We start from the raw sequence: 18,989 nt of genomic DNA, 5'->3' as shown, positions 1-18,989 counted from the left end.
TCCTTTATACACCTTAGGATTTTTACCTCCTTATATAACTGTCCCTTTATCCTTATCTGCTAGAAAGGCCTGCCAAAGCCTAGGGCAGTGAAATAAAATTTGGAGTTCTTTTGGGACCATTTTACTTGCTATTACCCATTACCTATGTCTGAACTTAGGAAGGGCTGTCCCTATGATGGACCTTCTGAGTGTGCTGTGACAGAACACATAATACCAATCTACAAAAGCTTTTCATTATAATGTATACTTGAGAGTACAGAGATCTAAGAATGAGATGTTGAGAAATCAGTGCTTTGAAAATGCATACCTCATGTTTTTTCTCGGTTGTAAATATTATTTCAGGTTTTGGCTGTGATCACTGCTCTTTTCAAAGGCAGGTTATTTCCTTAATGCTTGAAGAGAACTGTGTCTGCATGTATCTGGGAACTCTTGAAGATGCTTAAGGATGTGACAACTCTTTCTGTTTCACCCAGGAGATACAGATCAATCACAAAAGTGAGTCAGCTCACGCTTGTAGTGTCTGGTGATGTAAACAACAGTATCCATCAGCACGGAAAAGGAGTGCTGCTTGGGTGGAAACGACAAGAGAGATATACAATTCTGAAGGATTCCTGTATCAAAACTTCCCACTGAAGCACAAAGATTTTGGGCTGCAATATGATTAGAGGTCATTCAGCTCAGTCTGGATTGGCAGCTTGAAGAAGGCAAAATTATTTCCTTTCCACAACAGCCATGACCATGTGAATGTTGGGATGGCCTTGACTGCAGTGACCATGAGATGGTGGAATTTAGGATCCTGAGAGGAAGGAGCAAAGCAATGAGGAACATCACAGCCCTGGATGTCAGAGAACAGTCTATGGCCTATTCATGCGTCTGCTTGGAGAAATCCTATGGGATGCAGTGCTGGAGAGAAGAGAGGTTCATGAAAGCTGGATGCTTTTCAAGGATCCCCTCCTTTAATCTCGAGAATGGTCTATCCCAGAGTGCAGGAAACCAGGCCAAAAAACCAGGAGGTCAGGTCTGCATGGATGAACAAGGAGCTCCTGGCAAAATAAAAAGGAAGCATACAAGAGATGGAACCAAGGGCAGGGGAGCCAGGAGGAACGTGTCATGAAGGGTTGGGCTTACAAAAAACAAAGTCCAACTGGAGTTGAATCTGGTGAGGGATGTAAAGGGCATCAAGAAAGGCTTCTACAGGTACACCAGCAGCAAAAGGAAGACTAGGGAAAATGAGGGACAGCTGCTGAACAGGGCAGGGAACCTGGTGACAGAGGGCGTGGAAAAGGCAAAAGTACCAAATGCTTCTTCACTAGGTCTTTACTGATAAAACTGACCTTCAGGCATTCCAAGTCCCTGAGACCTGGGAGAAAGTCTGGAGCAAAACCTGTCCTTGGTGGAGGAAGGTGAAGTTAGGCAACATTTAGACAAACTGGACGGATGTAACTCCATGTGGCTTGATGGGATACATCCATAGGTACAGAGGAGCTGACTGATGTCATTGCAAGGCCACTCTCAATTATGTTTGAAAGATGATGGTGATCTTGGGAGGTTCCAGAGGTCTGGTCTGGAAGAAACAAGTATCTTTAATGAGGGCAGGAAGGAGAACCCAGGGGAACTATAGGCTGGTCACCCTCACCTTGACCTTTGGGAAGGTAATGGAGCAACTAATTTCTGGAAACTGTTTCCAAACATATTGGGGACAAGAAGGTGACTGGAAGAAGTCAGCTTGGATTTATGAAGGGGAAATCATGCTTGGCCGACTTGCTAGTCCTTACTAGGGTCCAAAATTACTAATTTTGTAATAATACTGATTCTTATTTACATACTAAAAATTAGTATTGAAAAATACTAATCCTTTGCAATTTGACTCGTGTGTTTGTTGTTTACTGACCTGAAACAAGGGGCCTTGGTTCTCTCAGTTTTGGAGTTCACAAGTTTCAGTGCAGTCTGAAAGCCACAAAAATAATACATAGTGTTACGATTCAGTTCGCTCTAATTAATGTCATACTGTATCTAATTCTCCACCTACACCACATGTGGTTGGTTCAGATCGTAAACTCTTCAAGGCAGGGAGCATGTTCGTTAATTTGGCTGCAAAAAGACATTACATATTTTATATGAAATAGTGACTCTGTAAGGTATTCTTAGAGTGACAGTTGCATTAAATGGCTTTGCACTTTGCAGAAGTATACTCTGTATGAATATCCCTGTCTGCTGTTTTTTTTTTTTTTTCTTCTTCTTTTTTTTTTCCTGGTTCATCTGTGCATGTGCAGATAGCTAAGCTGCAAATTTCCAGCAGAGTGCTGAGGACAGGCTTGGTTACCGTGTTCAGTAATCCACAAACACCGTGCCATGCAGTTCAGCCTGCTCCGCTGGCTCCTTTGGGCTCCAGGAAATCTGACAGCTGACAGGGCGTCCCCAGGGAGGAAGGTGTGTGAGTCAGGATCTTTCTCACTACCTCCAAGGAGAGCAATTAAAAATAAGTACTTTTTTTCCCCCCATGGCTAAGTGAATAATTCAGGTTGTTTTTTCCACCTTTTGCTGGAACATTGTTTCACATGTGCGCACCTGTATGTGTCTAATTAAGTAGGAACCATAGTGAAATGAAATTGCCAAGGAGTAATCTTTCAATTCTAGGAAACAATAAAACCTCCAAGGCAAAAAGCACTTGGTGATTAAGAACCAAACTTTAACGTTTGAAGGTTATGTTGACCCAGGAGTGAGAGAGGAGTGCCGAGAAGTTGTTTCCCTCCCCCCCATGGCTACCAGCTGCCTTTGAAGCCTTTTGTTTCACAAGCCTCTTATTCTGCAATTTTGTTTTCATCTGTCCTCCGTTTTCTCCCCCCCCCCTTTTTTTTTTTTTTGCACTTGTTCACTTTTTTTGGAAAAAACTCTCTCCTTTCTGTCTGTTTCTGGCACTTTTCCTGTGTGCTCTCACCTCCCTCCTCCCCCTTGTCCTTCTGTTCCTCCTGTTTTCTCCTTCCACCAGCGCTGGTTTTCTCCTCAGGATCTCATCCTTCTCCCCTTTTGTTGGGTCCCTGGGATAGGATCGCTGTTCAGGACTGGAGCTTTCTTTTGACAGAAACCTGTTCATCCCGGGAACATAACTGACGGTTTAGGAAGACCAAGAAGTGGCCCAGAAGACCCGAGTTCAGTTCTCAGCCCCAGTGTTGTCTTGCACCAAGGAGATACCTACGTGAAACAGCATGATGTTTTACGGTTTTGTTGCCAAGTTTGCTGCCAAGCAGTTTCATCACAGGTTCCTTGATTTTGGAGCAAGAGCAAGGGGAATAAAAGTAATTGCTGAAAGGCTAACTGCAGGAGGAGGAAGCTTTCAGTCCAACAGAATCAGCCTTACAAAGAACCAGGGGACAAAACCAGTATTTGGTTTTGTTTGGACACACTAGCCTAAACATAATATAATTTGTACAGCTTTATGAAGAATGGCATCTTTTTGAAATATTTTTAAGGGAAGGGCTCCCTGGCATGTAAATATTGCTATATGAATAATTCTAAGCTCTGCCTATATGAGTGGCAAAAAAAATATTGATTTCAACAAAGTAGGAAAAACCAGGCTGGAAGGCATCAAGAAAGGAAAGGAGAAAGTTCTTTCTCTGGGTAAATTACCATACTGCAAGGAGGTGAAATTGTGACATTAACTCCAGAAGTCTTGTTTTCAGAGCACTGTGGGGTTTAGAGATCACTGCTGCTGCTGGAAAATGGAATGAAAAAATCAATATTTCACCAAGGGAAGCCCTTGGCAAAGTTCAACGTAGCTGTAGATACATATTTGTCAAAGGTGGGAACGCATTTGAAGTCTATTTTTTGCTTCAAGGGCTGGGCTTAATCCAGAACAATGCTGTCTCTTACTGGTGAGGTAGCAATGGTGTGACTCAGAGCAGAAGCTGGCCCCAAGTGCTTTTACATTTTTTGTTGCCCGTGTTCATTACTGAGTGAATTTTATGTAGGTCTTTCATATCTAAGAAGTCAAATTGGAAATCAGTCATTGCATAGGGCTATTGTAAGGCGACTAATAATTCAAAAGTAGTAGTTGTAAACTGCTTATATTGCACAAGCAGTGTTTTTTGTAGATGTTAAACTACTCCAAATGTTCAGGTATTTTTCTGGAGGAATGAGTATCTTGGAAGCAGAAATTACATCCCAAAGTCGTTTCACTTTTGCAAGTGAGTGTCAGTTAAAACATATTTATCATAATTGCATTTTCTCTCTCTGGCTGTGAAAGATGAAAAGCATTTGCTACTCCTGCCTTTCCTCTCTCCCATTGTACTCAAGCATTATCTCTTCAGCAGCTGAGCAGGATTGTCCATCAGTAGCTAAGAAGCTACAAGCTTCAATTCAATGCTGTGCTTAACCTATCCTTACTTCAGCGTAGGAGTCCTGTATGCCGCTGGCCTGGGGAATCCAGCTGTGCTGTGGGTGGCTGCATCTGGCCAGAAAATGTTGCTCCTGAGGAGCTGCTACTATTTTCAGGGGGAGAAAGGGGATGGGCTGGAGGCAAGTCATCAGTGTCCTCTGTGACTGGGTTTATGGGCTGCTGCTGCTGCTTTCATGTTACTTGTGAAGATCAGTCTAGAAACTGCTCTCTGGTTTCCACCAGTAAAATATTGGACCACCACATTGACGAAGAGATGCATTAGTAGAAGACATCAGTGGATATCAAACACAGAGACCGTATGCAACAGGAAAAGGGCTGCTTTTTGAAAGAATACTCTGTGCATGTAGATAATTTGTAGTACTTATCGAGACTGACCCATGAGCCAGCAGTGAGCTGGGAATAGCAATCGGGAATCTTTCTGTTCTTGGGGTGATCATATCCTCCAGATTATTGAAAAGACTAATAAATCCTTGTCGTGACACCTCTTCCCCCCCCTCAAGTCTGAGGCTTGTCCCAGCAAGACTATCTTAAATTTTACACTAAGCTCAGTATGCTCGATCTCTGGGGGTTCTCACCAGGGACAGGGAATTTAGTGAACCGTGTGTGCCTGTTCTGCAGGACAGGTACTGCCATCCATCCCGATGTGACGTCTCCTCTTCTGTGTCAGGCAAAGTGTAGGTGCGTATATCTGGGCATGTAAAGCAAGATATGGTGAGTTTCTTACCTTCTGAGCTCATACTTTCAGGGTCCTATCTCTCTTTCTTATGCTACATTAACCCAATTAAAAACTCAGTGCTTGGCTTTTAAAAAAGTCACACCATGTTTCTGTAGATACAGAACGGCTGTAGTTTCTGGGTGCAATTTTTGGAGCAGCCATCTATTCTTGAGCAGATATTACTACAATGTCAGTGCCAGTGATCTGTGATGAACCACCATGGGTTCAAAAATGAGAAGATTAATTGATGTGGCTGTGCATGCAAAGCTTGACGGTGGCGATATACTTGTAATGCAATCAGTAATAAAGCATTTATGTCGTGATGTTTATTAAAACACTTAGCTTATTTGCATAGAAATAGCTAAACAAACAATTAAGCATTTCTTGGAAGCAGAGTGGATAAAAATACACTTTTCTCATTGTTTTAGAAACAGACGTGCGAACGTGTTTTTAGCTGCAATGAAAGTTAGTGCAATTTAATGACCTACCAGTCTGTTCCAGGATAAGCACAGCTGATAAATGTTCCACTTCATGTTAGTGGTCTGAGCCTCTGACTTATTCCAGAGGAGTATTACTTCTTCAAATACCATTTCTTCCTATCCAGTAGTTCTTATCTCACAAATTTTCTTTTCAGCTGTTAAGATGCTGACTTTTTGGCAAGGTAACTTTACTTCCAGTTGAATTATTTCTGAGAATTCCATCATACTAAGCAAAAAGGTATTATCTCCAGATAAATAATGGATATTGAGACTGTGCCAAGCAATCCGTCGTGATCAGGAGGTTTGTGGCCTGACAACGGAGCTCAGTGGTGAGTGTTATTAATTTTTCTGAGCTGTTAAATTGCTTATTGATGTTGTCCAAATTGAAGAACTCAGGGTTTTAAATAGTTATAATAAATAAGAAAATTGTACATAATTTAAAAATGCAAGTTATATCAAAATAGATTTAGTGTTGATGAAGTGTTAGAAATATCAGGTCAAAGGAGCTGCTAGCAAGAATTGGCAGAGTCTCACTGACTTCCACAGTGTTACTCCAGCAGACAATTTGCACAATGATTAATCTCTAAGAGATGACTGAAGCACAAAACACAAACTGTTGTTCCTTGCATTGACACGGCTGTAGCCTAAACAGCAATATGAACAATCTAGGGATCATAATGCAGAAAATCCTTTTAGGAAGAAAAGGAATAAAGTAGGCTGGAGAATTGATGGCAGAGGAAATAGTGGAATAAGAGCTGGCAGAAAAAAACATTTCTCTAAACTAATTTTTGCTGTCTCCTGCAATAGTTTCAAATTAAGTCTAGGAACATTGGAAAAGAACTGGAAACCTTAGTAAATGACTGCACAGAGGCAGAGTAAGATGCAGCTAAGAAAGGGGTCTACTGGCAGAGGAAAAAAAGGTTTCTTGTGGATTTATGGTGAATTTAAATGTTTGCTGAAGAATGATGTGCAGGGAGCTGAAGCGCAAAGATAAAGGACAAACCTTGCCTCCCCAAGGTGATAAAGAAATCAGCTGGTAGTAACGCATAAAGGCAAGGCCGTTGCTTGAACTAAATCCTGATGCATAAAGAACATTTCACACGCTCCTGTGCTTTGACTTGGCTCCTGAGGCTTTGCATCAGTAAGTGTGGTGATTTCCGCAAAAGAAACAAATTCTCACAAAGGGGAGACTGTGGTCCTTACAGCCATGAGGTGCCACGTCAAGCTAGGATTTTTTGTGAAGAGCACAGAGACATTAATTGGATGATGTTACTGTAATTAAGAACGTGGCCTATGGCATGAAGAATTGAAGATGGATTTTGTGTTCATCTATCCTCTGGGAAAATGTAAAAAAAAAATCTAGGTGCTTGTATAAGCCAGGCACTTCTAGGAATTGACCGCATATATCTGTTTGTAGGTAATGCCACTCATGTATGTGTACTTTAGTTGGTTTTCTGGTTTTTTGCCTTTTTTTTTAATGTTAGGTCTTTCCATTGTTCTCATGGCTTTGCTCCTCATGCCCTATGGACTGGAACAGAACTACTGCCCATTTTCAAAACGATGATCTGTGTGTGAGTGACGAAGGAGCCTGGCAACAGATTCCACCATTGCAGCTATTGTCATCTCTCACGTTGCTCTTCCTGGAGTGGCACCAGGAAGGGACGGAGGTGTTTTGTTCACAAGCAGCTCAAGTCCAGCATCGCAGCAGATGTGTAGGTACCATGTACTAGAGGTGCAATTAGAAGTTCAAAGTGTACCTCAACCGGCATACTTGAAATAGATAAAAGAGGAGATTATTTCTTTAGCTTGTGATACTGAAGCATTGTAAAACAATCCCTTTAAGTTCTCACCTGTATCACTGAGCTGAAACCTTTCCATCCAGCTACAGTTTGCAAACTTCACCCCCAGCAGACTATGCCTGGGAGAAGGATGTCCTCTTGAGCAGTGGGGAGGGATGCAGCCGGCCCCAGCTATGCTGCCTCTGGGAAGGGAGGGAGGGATGGAGGGATGGTGCGGAGCTGTGCCTGCAGGATGCTGTGCTCAGACCCTCTCTGCTCCTGCCCAACCCCAGCTGCTCTCCCAGCGTGGCCTGGCAGAGGCACACAGCCAACCCTCCTCACATCCACGTAAGCTCAAACCTTCCTGCCTCGCGCACAGCAAGCGGCCCTGTGCCCTCGTGCTGCTGAAGTCCGGTCCTGGTGCTGCCTGCCAAGTGGGGCAGGCGGGACGTGCTCTGGCTTAAAGCGGGGTGACTGGGCTGGCTGTAGTGGGTTAATTTACCTTGGTGAAATTCAGCACCTATGGGGAGTAGCCTCCTGCGTCTGTTTTCATTTCATCACGTAGTGTTTGAAAGCTCAGTAAAGGAGTCTTATTTTCCCCTCTTGGGAAATAGTTTGTTCACCAAACCGTGGTTAAGGATGTCTCAATATTTGGCTGGAATATAATGTGTGCTGTGAGTTTTGTTTTTGATGCTAGATCCAGGACTTCACTCAAGCTTGTAGTTATTACTGAATTCCCGGAGGACGCTGGAGGTGGGGGTTCTTTCCTTTCTTTTATTCATGGGAGTTTAATGCAGAGCAAGGGCTTGCCACTGTGCAGGTACGGGCTCAGTCTGTCCAACCAGGACTGTCCTGATTCTTGCAAAATAGCTGAGCAGGAGCTGAATCAAAGAGAAAGTGTGAGGCAACGAAAGACAAGCACTTATAGTACTTAGACTGAGGATGTGGAGTCCTGAGGGCATCGCTGCAATCACCTTCCAACAGGGGATCTGCGTGGCAGGAGCAGGGAGCTGAGCCAGGCTCCTCTGAGTGCTGGCCAGGCCCATTAACCATAAAGCTATCACACAAAAAAGCGCATGGACTACTGTCCTGGTTTTGTGAAGCATGTCTGGCTTTTGCTTCACTTTCCACTATTTTGTCTTTTGAAAACTGGAAACATGCTTTGCTCCCAGATTTGTTTTGTTTTGTTTTTTTTTTTTTTGGTGAAAAAAGAAATCAAAGAACTCTGGGTTAAATGGTAAGGTGTATTCTGGGGCTGACTTAAAACTCGCTGTTTCCACAGCTCTGACTGTGGGCAGCTCTACTCTCTGGCTGGCTTCTCCTGAAGTCAACAGCTCTAACTGAAACTTGGATTTATGTAATGAGATAAAACAATTAAAAAAGCAAGCCAGTTTTAAGAAAAATCCATTTAAAATAATGTTAGTTACAGATCAGACATTAGACCTTAACTTGAATGTGATGAAACTTTGCATAGGGACATTCCCATATTATTTTGAAATAAACAAATACTTATAACTAGTTCAATAATTAGTCATTACAATAATTTCCTTCCAAGTTTTACACCAATTTAATTAAACCAGTTTGTAGGTAGGCACACTTGCATGTTTGGAAAGTGTTAAATTAGGCAGTTTTGTCTGGCGTGTAATGGGACACAGTGTCCTTTTGATCCTGATCTCCTTGGTGTGTTGGGGACACAGCCTTGCACTTCAGGTGTCCCGTGTTGTCTCTTGCCCCTTGCCCCTTCTCCACCAGTGCTCCCTTTCCTGCTATGCTCTTAAGGCTTCTGCATTGTGCTTTTCTTACCACACCAACCACCCCTCTTTGCCCTTATCTAGGAGCTGGAATCCTTCCAGGGCTTCTTTTATCTTACCCATTCACTACCATTTTTTTTTTTTTTTCTGTAAATGAGCACTTTCAGTTACAGGTTTCCCTGTTCCACCGTTGCCTCTTGTGACTTCAGGTATGTGTCCCAGTCTGCTCCAAGCTGTCCTCTCTCTGTCCTACCCTGCTGCTGCACCTTCCTCTACTCATCTTGGCTGGAAGTGTTAGTTCAAATCAAATTCTATCTGAGTTTAAGAGGCATATATCATTCCTCAAATATAAGATATACCTCAAATGTGCATTCAGAGTCAATGAGCTAAATTTCTGCAGTATGGATAAGGCATTCAAGTGTCTTGAACTTTCAAGATGTCTTAAGCTACTGCAGAGTGGTAAGAAATACATAAATGGATGTTGATTTTTCAAGCAGCAGTTTAATTCTGGCTAAATTTGGGTTATGCCAGCTAGGAAAGTGGTGGTATGGATTCAGGATGGCCCAGCTCTTGCCATTAAAAACAAGTCTCATGGTAAGGGACCATCTCTATAAACTAACTGTGCAGTCCCGCTTCTTTATACGGTTGTTCTGAGGCCAGCAGTGTCCTCTTGCTGGCATGGTGGAAGGGAGCAGTCCCCACTGGGGCAGCAGGAGGGAAGAGGGGCAGATTTAACTGCTCACAGCTAGAAGCTGGCAACGTTGGTCTGACTTGTTTTATGCTTTTATAAAAAAACTTGTGAAAAGCTTTGGAGGTGGAAGAACACATCCATATTATTTAAAAAAAGTAATCCTGAAAGATCTTTTATGACAGAGGCAAAGAGTTTGTCTTCAGGAATTTACAAGGACTAGGACTATTCTTTCCCAAATAACAGCATTAAGACTTGGAAGGAGAGATAATACCTTTTCTCAGACCATTTGATCTACCTGGGAATTTAGGAACAGTTGTGCTAGGCGCCTATCTTCACAAGGCACTGGCTGTTTGGGCAAAGGCATCTTGAGGATTGCCTGGTCTTCTCCATATTGCCACCTGACTACTACTTCTTCCCTCTATGCTATATTTCACTTCTCCTCTCCTGTTTGGAGCTGTTTATTGAACCACACTGTAAACCAAAACACTGAATTAATCAAGATTTACAAAATCTCCCTCCTCCTGAGTCAAAGAGGCTTTATACAAACCAAGGGCTCATGTAAAATGCAGTAAGCAAAAATGAAATGTCAATATACTTCAGGAGCCTGAGCCTGTGCTATCCACAGTGAGTGGATGGCACCGGTGTGCCATGTCATATGTCCCAGTAAAGCTCCACTGGGGAGTCTTCCAGGACCTCAGGGTTTTGGACTGAAGATGTCTATTACCTGCATGGCTGGCAAGCCAGACATTAATAATCCCCAGGGTTTGCTTAGAAATTGTTGTTAGGATTGTCGTTAGATTGTTATTTTGTCCCAAGGACAAAAGAAATAAAGGAAAACTGAAAAATAAAATGCAGAAGGAAAAAACTAGACAGTCTCATTAAAGGTACAAAGATGAAATCAGGACTTCAGGCTCTGCACCCACACTTTGCAACTGAGCTGAAATAATACCTTTGTTTGAGAACAAAAACAGGTGATAAAATGTGACAGCTGGGGCTTGTTCAATGTGTGAACTTCTGTCAGGGCTATAAAATTAATCTGGTTCCTTAGAACAACAAGAGTCACCCTGGTTCTCCTGAATCACCTTTGATTGCCTGCCTAGATATGAGCACTGAGCACCTCTTTGCTGGGAAGCAGGTTTCGAGGGCAGACAGCACAAGGGTACCTGCTGCAGCCTGGTAGGCAATGCTGGCCGTGGCCAGCTATTACTGTGAGCTGCTCAGACAGCATGGCAATGACGGCCGTGCAACACACCTGCCTAAGGATCCATTTTCAAAACAAACCAGATGGTGCCAAGCCACTGAACACTCAACAGCCGCCTTTCCCAGCCTGGCCAGAGCACTCCTGCTTCCACTGGAGGCTTAGCTACCTCCTGCAGTGCCCCTCATAGCCCTTTGAGTAGTCCACCACTTGGGTTTCCTTTCTTCTCACTCATAAATACCTGCCTTTTCCGCTTTCTCTGGCTTTACAATATACTCTTCATCTTCTCTACAAGCTTTAGCCAAGGAACACAACCAATGTGACCAGGCTAAGCATCTGAGAAGTCAAGTGCTTTGGATAACTCTGGTGGGAATAGAAAAGCTCTGCATGTTCTTACTGATGTTCTCATAAACAAGAGCAACCATGTAAGATGGTAAATATTCTCTACTAATGGGTGAGTTGAAAAGCTTGAGCAGGGAATTTGTAGATTTTTCTGGTCAAAGGATGCTCATTCTGCAATGTTAAAGGACTCTTTGTTTCAAAGATATCAATTCTTTGAAAGAGAAGCTTCTGGAGAGAAATCTAGGCCCTGCTGAAAATGTTGAAGGGGTCTTTTGTGATCAGAGCCAGAATTTCCTCAGAGAAGTTGCAGTGAATATAAAGAAACAGACTTTACTGTCACAGCTGAGAGCAATTTGTGCACATTTCCATTACATCTAAGAAAACAGAGAAAGAAATTGCATTGAATCTGCACTTGAATGTGCTCTGCGTTCAGCCAAGAGCCTTTCCTTCTAATCCTGCTTAAGCTGTTGTTATTCATAACTCTTTGAATTAGGAGTTTGCTTTTGACATCAGTGGGAAAAGTTACTTTATGATGATAACCTCTAACTTGATTAGCAATCCCCTGTAGATAATTAATTTCTAACGAAAAATACCATTGCTATGTTCTCACTTTGTTCCCTGCACACTTTATGATCTGTTGAACAAATGTTTTTTCAAAAGGTTTTGCGATAATTACAGCTATGTAAGTAGTTTTGATTGTGATTGGGTTTTATGATCTGTGTCACTAAGCCTGGGATTCACCAAGCAGAGGCATCTAAAAATTAAATACCTGAGTCCGAGCTGGTTGCCCTGGTGCACATACAGCAGTATTTAGGGTCACCTGGCAGTGCGGCTCTAAAGTACGGCAAATCTCATCCTTGTGTCTGCTTATGGCTCGATTCTTGGAGCAGCTGGTCACATAAGCTGAATCCCTGTTGGAGGAAACCTAACCAAAAGCTCTGTTCCAGGTGTGCCCCAAATGTTCTCTATGTCTAGAAAGACATTAATGATCTGAATGAATCCTTTGGGCAACTTTGAAAGGTGCGTGTGGTGGAATAGCTGTTCTAGGCGCGATAGCTGGTCCTGGGGAGCCAGACTAGCTCTAGCCCAAAGCAGACCCCCAGACTGCATATAGAGTGGATGCTGGGACATCAGCACCAGCTGCTTTGCTCTTCTGCTGTGCCAAAGTACATGCCCAGGTAAAAATAGCTTTAGTGTCCCACCATACTCAACAGAGGGAAACATGCAGAGGCCAAGCAACATGCTCTGAATGGGTCTATCTTAGGCATTTGGTTTAGAGTATCAGAGCTACCTGTTTCTCTCCGTTATGAAGGGGGCATACAGTGGCTGACCTGGGCTCAGATATAAATCTTTTTAACATCTAAGTTAAGGCAGGTGGATCCTGTTACCTTGATTTCTTATTTATGGCTTTGTACTGAGGCATCCTCAGACGGTTCCTTCTCCCAGCTAGATAGGATGGCTGCATACGGAGATAGCGAATTTTGCATGCTGTATTTTTAAATGCCCATCTTTTCTTTGTTCCCTTCTTCCTCTGTGCTTCCTGCTCAAATGCAGGTCTGGAAGGGAATGCAGGGACTGATCTGAATTTAACCCTGCTGGAATCAACAGCAGAATTGCCCTTGGTTTGCCTGGTGCAATTCTGCATGATTTAGCTTGTCTTCCGAAGTGCTTGGTACTTCTGTAAATCAGACCCCAGGCACCATGAGGAGCACTCAGCTGGCGGCAGCTGCTGAGAACTGAGGTTGTATACCTCACCTGGCACTCCCGGGGAACATCAGGAGGGGCAAGATAAGGGCACGTCTTTGGTCAGTATCCATCATGCTCTGACCATGGTGGTGTTCTTCATCCTGCTCCTGCAGCAGAGCAAGCAAAGTGTCAATGGGCAACACTGCCTGTGTCTGTGTGGCCCCAGTTCAGCCCTAAAATGGTCTGTCTGATAAGGGTCCTATGGGAAACTGGTGTATGAACGCATCATGAAGGATAAGACATACTACAAATAGGAAAAATTCCGGTGACCTTAATCTTGCCAGTTCCTAAATTCTCTTTGCTTTGCTTCCCGACCTTAACAGCGCTCTTTAACTTAGTTCTGTTATCTTGAGCTTCTAGGCTCATAAACCCCCACACATATTCACAGAAATCAGTCGTGTGGCATAGTACTGATATATCAGCTGGCCTTACAGCCCTGTCAGCCCACCTTGAACCTAATTCATAGACTCAATTGTCCACCAGCTCCCTCAATCCATCCTGTCTCTCAGTTTTGTATTATACAACCTATCCAGTCCTGTACTACTCTGTAGGCCTTTCTTATCCCTGTACTATGTACAAAAAATACGCCTTTGTTTGATTTTATATGCAAATTAGCAGTTGATTTCCGAGAAGCATTATTATGCATGCTTTATATTTTGGTTTAATAAATCTGTGCAAGTGAAATATCTGGGAGGGAGAGACAAATGCATCATTGCACAGGTGCTTTCAGTTGTTTTGCTGGCAATTTATTAGATTAATTGAGCATCACTGGCACAGCGATTATCCAAAATTAGAAGCATTGTTTTATTTATTTATAATTTGCAAATATTAAGAGTGACAATACTTGTGCTGCTAGCTGCTATTACTTTTTATTCCCATTTTGATATTTTCAGTTTCATTACTCTTTATGGTACCACAATGATCTGCTTGCAAAGTACTTCAGCTTTCTGTTGAAACTGTCATCGAAGTTTCCCACCAGTGCCATTTCCAACAAGCATCAAAAGATTTCCAGCATCTTTTAACACCCATCCTTGTCCACAGAGCAAATGAGCAACTTACCCATGTATAAGAAATTGTCCTGATCATCTCAGGGTTCGTGCTGTAACTCTAGGAAAAGTTGAACAAATTGAGCAGGGACTTCCAGAAAATCTTTACACCACAGGGCTGCCTGATTCTCGATGGTTTGTTTGCAGGCAGTGGTGGGAATGGCCTGCCTACAAGATGAAGCTGCTCTCTATGCCGTCTGGTTTGCAGCCTGTCAGTAGTTGGTGGCGAATGGGTGTGTGGGGCTGGGAAGAGTAATGTCAAGACCTCTGGTTTTGTTGAGTGTGCACTGCTAAACTATGGTGAGGCACAATCAATGCTTGCATGCTTATTAGCAACTTTGAGATCACAAAAATGCACAGACACCCCTTCTTTTTCCTTAACAAAGCATGACCCTCTTCCTATCACCCAGTCTTTTGTTCACAGACAGCAGGCACAACACAAAACACGTTAGCGTCAGCGCACACACTGACTCCAGGTGGCAAAGCGATGGCATCTGATTTTCCACCTGCACCGAGTGCTTTCACACTGCTCTCTGCCTCAGCCCAGCTCCCAGCGCTCCCTCTCCAGGTGCTGAGCTGGCTCGGGGGCACCACCCTGGCCAGGTCTCAGCCCCAGCAGAGCCTGCAGGTCTTGGCTGGGGCTTACCTTCCTCGCTGGGCTAAGTGTCCTAAGCATCTACAGCGGGCAATGACCATGCAGAAGTTCTCTCTGCCAGATAGGCATGCCCAGCCTAGCCTAAGGAAGCTGCCATTTTCTTTTAAGTGAATGCTTTGTTTCTCAAAGGAAAACTGTATTTTTTTTTAATGCAGTCATCTGTTTGTCAGTCTTCATCCCAAACTTGTGATTATGTCAGATAGCTTCAACCAAATTTAAAGAGGATTTTTATTTTTTCTGAATCTGTTATTTACCAATTGCTTTTTTCATCTGCTGCCACCTGATTCTTGTATATTAGAAGAGACAGCAAACTGTCATTGCCTGTGCACCTTTTGTCTGTACCTTTTCCCCCTCAGAACATCGGTGTACAAACTGCAGTCAGCAGAGAAACCAGAATGCCAAAGAATTGTCAAAACGAAGCGAGACTCTTGATCTCCCATGTTGTAAAGTTTGGCAGAGATTTCTTTGGTTTAAACATGTCTTGGACCGAGTGCCTGATAAGTGTTTTAAGCAGCCACTGCATGACATTGCTGTGAACTCAGGGGGCTGCCGTTCATGAGCAATTCATGTCTGGCAAGGCGACACGAAATTACAGCTCTGCCAGTCTAATTCTTACAACCCACTGTTAACGTGAACAGCATAAAAATAGTATGCACCTGAATACAAAGGAGGCAAACTTTGTTCTGTTCAAAAACCAGAATGAGATTATTGTATTTAAAAAATATTTATTCAAATGAGCCATTGAGAGAGGAGAGACACAATGGGGAAAAGCACAGTTTGGCCAGTGCTGGGGAATGAAGCAGGGGTCCCTGCAACTGAAAACCGTGAGCCCCTGCAGGCTGAATTGCACGGGGATGAGTCTGTTCTTAGGGAATACAAAGAGGCATCTGAACCATTTACACCAAAAGATGGTCACATCCTTAATTAATTTTGAAATAGATACCAGAAATTTATGTTGGAAGAAATGGGACACCAAACACTTTAATGGCATGTTAGCTGAGGTTAGGACAATAAATTGACCTGCAATACAAATGTGCCATCCATTCTTTTATCCGTGACTTTGCAGTGAGCTGTTGCACACTGACATGGAATGGGTTTGAGCCTGAGCTGGAACAGGAGACTTTGAGCAACTGATTTGCAGAGCAGCAACAAAACTGTATTTGGGCTCAGCCAAGGTGACTTTTATTAATACAAGTAAGGAAAGTTTAAAATAAATGCCTTTCACAAAACTAAAATCAACAGCTATCACTAGCTATTTCTGTATAAATATATGTATCATTAAAGCTTGCTCTGAATATAAGAGTAGCTCTTGTCGCCATAAAAGACAATGCTCAGTGATACAGTATACTCTGGTGTGGTTTTTACCCCTTCTGTCTCCCATTGATAAATCAATCAATCAAAATAAATCAATCAAAATGAATTTAAGGAAGGAAAATCATGAGAAATACATTTGCCAGTCATCCTTGCAGTGCTGCTGATTTAGATTTGTAACCTAAACTGGTAGCATTAGTACATAATTAGATCTGAAAGGTTTAAAAGTGAAAGATTGAATTAGGAACGCTGAAGGGATCAGGAACAAAATGTCTGTTCTGGAGATGGGGTCTGGACTGTTTCCTTTACCAAGCACACCTTTGGTTTTGTATCAATTCCAAACCATAATAAAGTGCCTGAAATACAGATAAAAGGCCATCTCTGATGTTAAACAAGACATCCTTTATCTCATAAGCCCCAGTCTAACCATGTGATACAAATGATTAGATGACACAAATCACCCTCAAAAGGAAGCTGTCCGTAATGAGCCTGGGTGAATGGCAACAGGTATCACCTCATTAACATTCTGTATTTAACAACGGAAAGTGGATTTGAACTAATTTGAAAAAATCTATTTTTATGGGATCTGGTTTTCCCTAGTGTTCCCCATACCTCCACCATAATGATCTCAGGACCATGCTGTTGTCTCCTCCTTCTCCCAGTGCTGTCTGCATGGTGGGATCCTGGCCCCCCAGCCCTGGACAAGCCTTCCCACAGCCCGCAGCACCTCTGCTGCCCTTCTCTTGTAGATCTGCCACAAGATTTTCAGCTTCATCCCAGCTTCTGCTTTCACCGCAATACAAAGTTTTTCCTTACCCCCTACTTCTTACCCATCTCTTCTGACCTGAAAACCAAGGAGCAGGCAGCACATACTGTAAATGACATGGAGTGATGTGGATGGTGATTTCCTGACCTATGCTTCTGCTTGTGGGTCAGACAGCTGCTGCCAGGCAGAAGAGGGGGTCTGAAGTCAACTTGCCTCTGTGAAAGAGCTATCTGATACTCGCAAAACTTAGAGAAACTTAATTCCTTTGAGACCTGTAACAGGATGGACCAAGGATTCAAAAATTGCTAAAGGCCACTGGCAGGGACTGGCTGACAGGGAGGATAGCAGCAAGAGCCTCATCTCTTTGTGAAATGTTTCCACTCTTTCTTCTTTATCCCCATCCCTGCTACAGTCCAGAAGCTCCTTAGATGTCCCTGGTGGCTGTACAGCATGAGTTTTCCTTTCAAGGGATTAGTGATGCTGTCCTTACAGAAGCTGGCTGTGTCCTTGACAGAGGACATCTTTTCAAGCCTCTGAGTGTCTTTCATAGGATGAAGAGCCCTCTGTGGAAGCCAGAAAAGGTGTCATGATAATTTACATACTGATGAGCCAGCACGTGAACTGAGACCACCCCAGACCCATCACCAGATAACAAGAACCTTCACTCACTGCTGCTCCAGGCTGAGCCCAAGTGAATGCACAACTGAAACTGAATTGCAGTTGAAGGCAAAGATCATCTTTTTGGTCTGTGTTCACACAAAACCTGTCAGAGGGCCCTGGTTCATCTTTGGGCTTCCTGTGAACTACAGTCACATATAAATAATAATAAGCTGACTTGATTCTGCCTTCCAGTCTGCCCTGTACAACAGTGAAGTAATGCGAGCAATGTAATAATTGGTCCTCTGATTCCTGTAGCAATATAAAAGCCATTGTGTGAAATCAGCTATTTTACACAAAATTGTCTAGAAGAGTGATTGGAGATGAACAAACAATAGCAATGGCACGTTGTCTGCTGTATCAATGCTACCCATCTTTCCAGCATGATGCTTATCCTTTCGCTGTCAGTACCTGTGCTGATGAATCTGTGAGGCACAGGAACAGGTAAAGGTGGGTAGGCGAGGGAGCCTCCTCCTTCCCCAAACTGCTGTTGGTGCCTCTGTTTAGCAGTCTTCGGATTTAGACACAGGTTTTTTAAAGCAATCCTGTGAATAACGGTATGCACACTCTCATAAACCAAATGGGATAGATGGATGGCCAGCCCACTTGCACAGTGGAGTGTCCTTATTTAATTATACTACTGTTTCCCTATTGGAATTCAGGTATTTATAAAATGCCTCTCTGCATGTTGCAACGTTTTAGCTGTGCTGTGGGAATTATGGGTTGTGGGCTCATTTGCATCTTTACAAGAGAAAGAAATGCTAAAATAAGGCTAAAGCTCATCCTATGCTCAAAATAACTTGTGTTTAAAATTCCATGTCTTGTCCACGCATCCACATCTTTTGCCTGAGTTGGCAAACCTTTCCCACCGTATGATGCTGTTTGTTTCAGATATATTCTTTTTTTTAAGAGAGATTTGGTTTCAGCTTATGTAGGAAGCTTTTATAGGCATCTGCCTGGGTTAGCTGCTATGTGGACCACCAGCTCCTCAGCATACACTGGCCTCGTGGTCAGGATCACTACATGCTGCCCCTTTCCAAGTATGTAATTCAAATATGTTACTTGAAAATAGTTGTAAAGAATAAGAGCAGTTATCCAAAAGTGTAAGCAGTTTCAAACTCCATTGAAATCCCAGTGCAAATAATGGTAGTAAAGGGAGCAACCTCTCCCCAGCCCACCTCCAGAAGTTGCCAAGCACATAATGAAAATGGAATCCAACTGCAGCCCATTTCCCTCAAAACTAGTAAACCTTGTCACACTCTCCCTTCACCCCAGATATGGGGAAAAGGAAGAGCTGGTGTCATTGCAGCTAGCAGATGTGCCTGGGTCAGGGCAGGGGATGAATTCCCAGGGCAAATCTTCAGGCCGCCCAGCGGTGTCTTCCTACCAGTTCCCCATCAGATTCTGCCCTCGGATTATCTGCCTCCAGCTCCCACCAGAAAATGACAGAAAGATTTA

The sequence above is a fragment of the Falco biarmicus genome, chromosome 6 (genome assembly GCF_023638135.1).
Source record: "Falco biarmicus isolate bFalBia1 chromosome 6, bFalBia1.pri, whole genome shotgun sequence".
NCBI classification, from domain to species: Eukaryota; Metazoa; Chordata; class Aves; order Falconiformes; family Falconidae; genus Falco; species Falco biarmicus.
The sequence above is the reverse complement of the archived record's forward strand: the minus strand, read 5'-3'. Positions refer to the sequence as shown.